The sequence below is a fragment of the Sceloporus undulatus genome, chromosome 2 (assembly GCF_019175285.1).
Source record: "Sceloporus undulatus isolate JIND9_A2432 ecotype Alabama chromosome 2, SceUnd_v1.1, whole genome shotgun sequence".
NCBI lineage: Eukaryota > Metazoa > Chordata > Lepidosauria > Squamata > Phrynosomatidae > Sceloporus > Sceloporus undulatus.
In genome coordinates this window covers 43554774-43561013 of record NC_056523.1, presented here as the reverse complement: position 1 = coordinate 43561013, position 6240 = coordinate 43554774, and the positions used below count along the sequence as shown (strand labels likewise).

Here is a 6240-nt window from a genome sequence, read left to right as displayed (position 1 = left end):
GTTTTCTTGATAAAACTTGTTCAGAGGGGCTTTCCTTCGCCTTCCTCCGAGGCTTAGAGAATATGACTTGTCCAAGGTCACCCAGTGGGTTTCCATGTCCAAGTGGTGATTCGAACCCTGCTCTCCAGAGTAACAGTCATACACTCAAACCACTACACCACACTGTCCCTACAGGTCCACTTACATTGTTCTAAAATACAAGAAGTTCCAGATATTATAAGGAAGGAACTCAACGTTTACTGAAAACCATTTCACCCAATACTATTTAACCAAATGCTATTCTAACAATCAGATATGTTATCCAAGTTCTTACTATAATCTAAGTAAATATATTCTTCCAATAATATTAGCAAATGTTAACCTCAACTGCAAAAACCTGACAAGACCACGGCAAAAATATACAGCAACCCAACCTTCTGCTCCTAATTGGCTGCTGCTGATCAGCTGTACAAAATTCTCATTCTCTCTCACTTATTACTTGATAGGAACTTAAAGAATATTGAAAAATAACCAGTGGGTCTCAAGGGTTGGAAAACCCTGATAAGGAAAACCTAGACTGAAGAGCATCTTTGTGGTTCAGGACTTATTCTGTGCAAAATTTGTAAAAATATTTGTATAGAAAACAGGATTTATTCACAAAAAATATTTGTATACAGAAAGTATTATTTTCTGCACAAAAAATGCTGTCTCCTGCGCCAAAAAATTGTGTTCTATGCAGATGCACATTTTGCACAGAATAAGTCCTGAACAAAGAATAGTCTTCAAAAACTGTCGTTTTCAGATGTTCTTGTAGCAGGAAAAAAAAAACGGTTAAATTAGTTCTTGCTTCTTATTGGCAAAGAATTATATCCCTGTTTCTTGATTCTTCATTACTTTGCTGAAGCATAAGAGCTTGTGTCTTTTCCAGCTCCACTCATGCTGAAATTTAGCACACGGGGGTAAGAAACACTAGAGAAGCACACTGCTACCGTCATTATTGCGCGATAGGGGAAAGATTTTCACATGGCATCGTCCACCTGCCGTTCTTGTAACATCATGGAATTGTCGTGCTGGTAGAATATCTGACGATAAAGAACCATCAGTGGCTTGCCAATAGTGAGTCATTAGCATTATTGCAAATATGTGAAAGGCAATCACGTTTCAATAGTGCTATTGAGAATTTATCACACTACACTCATTAAAACGAGGCTACTCCATTTTAACTGCTCTGACTGCCGCCTGTTACATTTTGGGGTTTCTAGTTCAGTGAAGCCTAAGAGCTCTCTGGCTGAATATTCCAAATGTCCCTTCCTAAACTAAAAGTCCCAGAATGCAACAGGAGGATTGTGCTTGTGAGTCACAGGAGAGTTCCTTGGCGGCGAGAGAAGACCCATCTTTCTCTCTGACTGCTTGTAAATCATTAATGCCCCACTATTGCGCTATTGTGAAAGTGTTTTAATATCAATTGTATCGTTCTTGCTTAATAACATTAGAATAGCGCTATTAAACTGTAAATAGCCCTCATGTGATAAGCTTTGATGTTTCTGAACATCAGAAGATGTACTGAAGAGATATGAGAAAGGAAGGTGATATTAGACTGGGGAATTGTAGTCAGATCCTTTATATCTAATACTGGAGCAAACCTACTTCTATAGGTAAGTTTATCTAAGGTACATCTGGATTAATTAGACCCAATGAACAGCCAAGATAGCAAAATTGTAATATTTTAATTTCAAAAGACACTGTCATGTAAAGTGCTGGATTTGTGCTATAAATATTTTCTTAATCATGAAACTCACTGACTAACCTTGAGCTACTAGTATGGTAGACAAGACAGGTAAAAACCAATCTTGTTAAACCTATCTTGTCTACAGTAACACAGAATGCAAAATCCATAAGCCATGGAATGAAACACGTTACTATGATCTAGGATAATACTGTCATGTATAAAACCTAAAAAATGAGACATAAACGATAAAGGACTGCATTGTTTCGCACACACACACTCTCAAACACAAATGTCTTCTGAAGCAGGACAAAATCTATTTTGCCTCTGCTTAAGATTCTACTGAGGAACCCAGCAACTGTTGAGGAAAATTATATTTATCTTGTCATGTACTGTCAGATAAAATAGCTCTTTCACTTGCACTGAAAGGCACATGGTAAAAAAGAGAAGCAACCAAATCTCAAAATGAAAAATGACAAAGATTCAATCGACCAAAGAGTTATATATTCTGTTACTGGTAAAATTCTTTTTGCTTTAAATATAAGGACAATAATCTGAGGGCAACATGTCCAAGACAAACATTTATTCTATTAAAGTGGCAGGAATTAAAGTAAGGGTATATAATCACCTTCTGTTTGCAAAGCAGTCTGGCTGGATTCGAGACCACCAAAATCAAAGCAACATATAGTCCAAATACTATAATTTCCACGATTCAAAAAGGATGTTGAGAAACTGGAGCATGTCCAAAGGAGAGCGACTAAAATGGTGAAGGGTCTGGAAACCATGTCCTATGAAAAATGACTTAGAGAGCTGGGGATGTTTAGTTTGGAGAAGAGAAAGTTAAGAGGTGATATGATAGCCCTGTTTAAAAATTTGAAGGGATGTCATACTGATGAGGGAGCAAGCTTGTCTTCTGCTGCTCCAGAAAACAGGACCCAGAACAATAGATGCAAGCTACGGGAAAAGAGATTCCACCTCAATATTAGAAGGAACTTCCTAACAGTAAGGGCTGTTCGACAGTGGAACACACTCCCTTAGAGTGTAGTGGAGTCTCCTTCCCTAGAGGTCTTTAAACAGAGGCTTGATGCCATCTGTCGGAGATGCTTTGATTTAAGATTTCCTGCATGGCAGAATGGGGTTGGACTGGATGGCCCTTGTGGTCTCTTCCAACTCTATGATTCTATGATTCTAAATTTTGATTTGGAAGCAGGTTTTTGCCCATAATGATATCAGAAAGTTTAACTATATGAAGGTTTCCAATATGAAGGTTAATCACAGCAACTGCTTCCTCTATCAGCTTCTTCTGTGTCACAGGCCCAGCATAAACTGTCTTGCATGTTCATTCTAAATAGTGATGCCTCTATTTCAAAATATGTTTCTCCAGAGGTACAAAGTAGTGGCTAGTGGACAAATTTCTCCATTATGCGAAATGATAAAATTGATGAGCAGACATCATACTGCTTCAGATCTACAGTGCAATGTCTTTTCTACAGATGGAGCTAGTTTTTCAGCTGTGCATTCATTTTTTTGTCATTAAGTCCCTTTAAATGTTTTGCAGCCTCCACCCTACCCACAGACAACACCGAGATCAACTCTTTATGTTGTAAATCACTATTTTCACATAAAGACTGCCCCTCCAAATAGTGCTTTGGCCCACTGGCTAAAACCGTTTCTTTCCTGGAAACTCTCCTGACACTGGCAGTGTGATGTCCTGCCAGGACTATTTGAATCTCCCCGGCATTTTCTTTCATGTTGGTTCAGGCCATAGAATATTTTAGTGTAGGAAAATTCATTGTATTAGTTGTGGGAGGAGCTGTAGGATCCCCTGCATTTTTCCAGGTTTGGTTTGCCCTTTCCCAGCATGTTCTGCTTTAGCTAGAGGCTTTTTAGTTTGAAGCAGTCTTTGCTGTGAGCAGGCAGAGAGCTGTCTTTTGGTGGCAAACAGGCCCAGACAGCCGGAAAGGGCATTTCTTACACCAGTTAGCCGAATCAGTTACCAGGAACTAGTTAGCGAATTTTAGTTACCAGAAACAAGTCAGCAAAATTAGTTACCAGCATCAAAGAAGACAAAGAGATCAGGAGCTGAAAGACCCTGCACCAGCTCCATTGAGAGAGGAGATCAAACCAGAAAGATGACACCCTGAAGATTGCTGAAAGTCTGTAAAGTATCTTTTATTTCAAGTAATTTAGAGCTGGGGAGGAGAAAACCCTTTATTTTTGTTCTTTAAATTAAACTTCCCCCTTTTTGAACTTGACACTCAGCATCAGAGCCTTTTTGGGTAAAAGAGTTTGATCTCACCAGGATACCGGCATTGCACACCCAAACCTGCCACCATCTTTAGTTGGGTGTGTCTTCACAGGCAGCTGATGGCTGGACTGGCACTAGTCCATGGACCACCATTTTGATTAGTACTGCATTGCACATGCTAGAACATGAAGGCAAAAGAGGTGTCTGTGGCAAGCAGATGCTCAGTGCAAACAAGTTCCCTGTGCACAGAACTTCAGGCTTCTATTTGATAACATATGCAGTTACCTAGATCCAGAGATTTATCAACTGTTCTGTTTCCTAGATGAACAATTTATACCACATGATAATAACTCTTCACAACATGGAAGATTCTCTCTGTCAAGAAGATGTTCCTGTTGGGTTATGGAAACCAGAGAATCCCACTTGTCCTTCTAGAAACTTTGGCACTTGAATCTGTGTAGGGGAACTATCTTATATGACTCGAAATGTTGATAACTAATGTCCATGTATAAGCGAACTGATCTCCATCACTAAAAAAGATGGTTAAATACACATGCAGACATTTTACATGTAAAAGTGTGTTTTATAAGGATATTTTTCTAGTCTCCAATTCAACAGTAAGTTACACAGTGTGAGTTTTAGATGCTCTGTAACTTGCTTTCATTTAAGAGCTCTCTGTCTTGAATGGCATGACAGAATCACTCGGTGGTTTGTTATGCCTAGTGAAAACTATCAATCTGAGTACATCTCACCTTGACAGTTTACTCAGAGGACATAGGGACAATCTCTAGCATAAAGGAACTGGATAGGCAGGTTTTAATACCTTGCATAACAAAATGACTGTAATTGGTAAACTCAAGGACAGAAGTCAAGGACTGGAGGACTATGCTACATTCCTACAATGACAAAATCATATGTTACTTACAAACAAGTATGCTGGCATTTTTAAGGGGGGGAAATGTCACCAGGATTGGCAATACCCACCATATGAAATAAAACAAACAAACAAACACTGTGATACCCAAGACTAATCTATCACAGAACAGAGGGCAGAAAATGACAGAATAGTGGTGGTATATAGCTCCCAAATGAGACCCTCAAACATATAATCAATCAATTACAACCTATTCTGGACAATAATGCTGTACTCTCAAGGGCTCTTGGTGGCAGGTCTTTACTCATCTACAGACAGGCTCCTAACCTCAAACAGTTATGTACCTACACAAGATCACACAATGCAGATGTGTACATGGGTTCAAAGCTTTGCCCCAAACCCAGAAGCCAACTCTGCCCACAAAACATTTTAGGAAATGTCATCACAGGACTTAATGACAGCACCCACGATATTAGAGTGACTTTCATTTGCTCATACTCCAATGTCAGCAATGCCCTTCATTACTCCACATAGGGAAAACAGGCCAGTCCCTGGGCCAGAGGACAAATGGACAGAAATCAGATATTAGGAATGGGAATATACAAAACTCGATTACAGAATGCCTTCCTGGGCATTCCATCTTGGATCTGAAAACAAAAGTTCCTGAACAAAAAGACTACAAAGGAAGACTGGAAAGAGAAACAGCAGAATTGGAGTTTATTCACAAACTGCAAACAATCAGCAGTAGGTTGAAAAGAGATAATTGTTTCCTGGCACACTACATACATTATAACACTGGCTAACCCTTCAGCCTCATGGGGACTCTCTTAGCCAGTTCATCACATCTTCCTTTTAGCTCCCACATTACATCCCATACTCATTCACACAGTTATCTACTAAACTTTACACAACTTCCTTGCCTTATTCCCCAATGACCATCCACCATCTTCCATCGTTTATTTATTTTAATTATTTATTACATTTTATGCCGCCTTTTACCCTGAAAGGGACTCAAGGCTGCTGACAAAACACTTTTAAAACTTTACAACAAAAATATAAAAACAACTGAAATTATCTGGTGAAAACCGCATAAAATTAAGATAAAAAACATACAAAAATTAAAAACATAAATGAGCTTGTCGCATCATCTCCACACTCATGAAGTTTTGCATTCCTATGGATGTTCTAACACACACGGTATAGTTTCCAAACCATCCTATGTCATCTTCAAAATAGGCCGCCAGATTTCCAATTCTTTTCCTGCCATATATGCCTGTTCGTAGGCCTTCCACTCCACCACATGCATCTGAAAAAGTAGGCTCAAGTCTATGAATGTTAATGCCATCAAATTCAGTCTCAAAGGTACTGCAAGATCCCTTTGTATACTGATGTTTGAGACTAACATTGCAATGT

The 6240-nt window shown here is 39.0% G+C and overlaps 2 protein-coding genes across 6 annotated transcripts in view; one reads left to right on the top strand and one right to left on the bottom strand.

Annotated features, from left to right (window-relative positions):
- Positions 1-6240, top strand: part of SUMF1 (sulfatase modifying factor 1) — an 891645-nt gene that overhangs the window by 685444 nt on the left and 199961 nt on the right. The window lies entirely within an intron of this gene.
- The window catches only part of ITPR1 (inositol 1,4,5-trisphosphate receptor type 1), a 276298-nt gene that overhangs the window by 208477 nt on the left and 61581 nt on the right, over positions 1-6240 (bottom strand). The window lies entirely within an intron of this gene.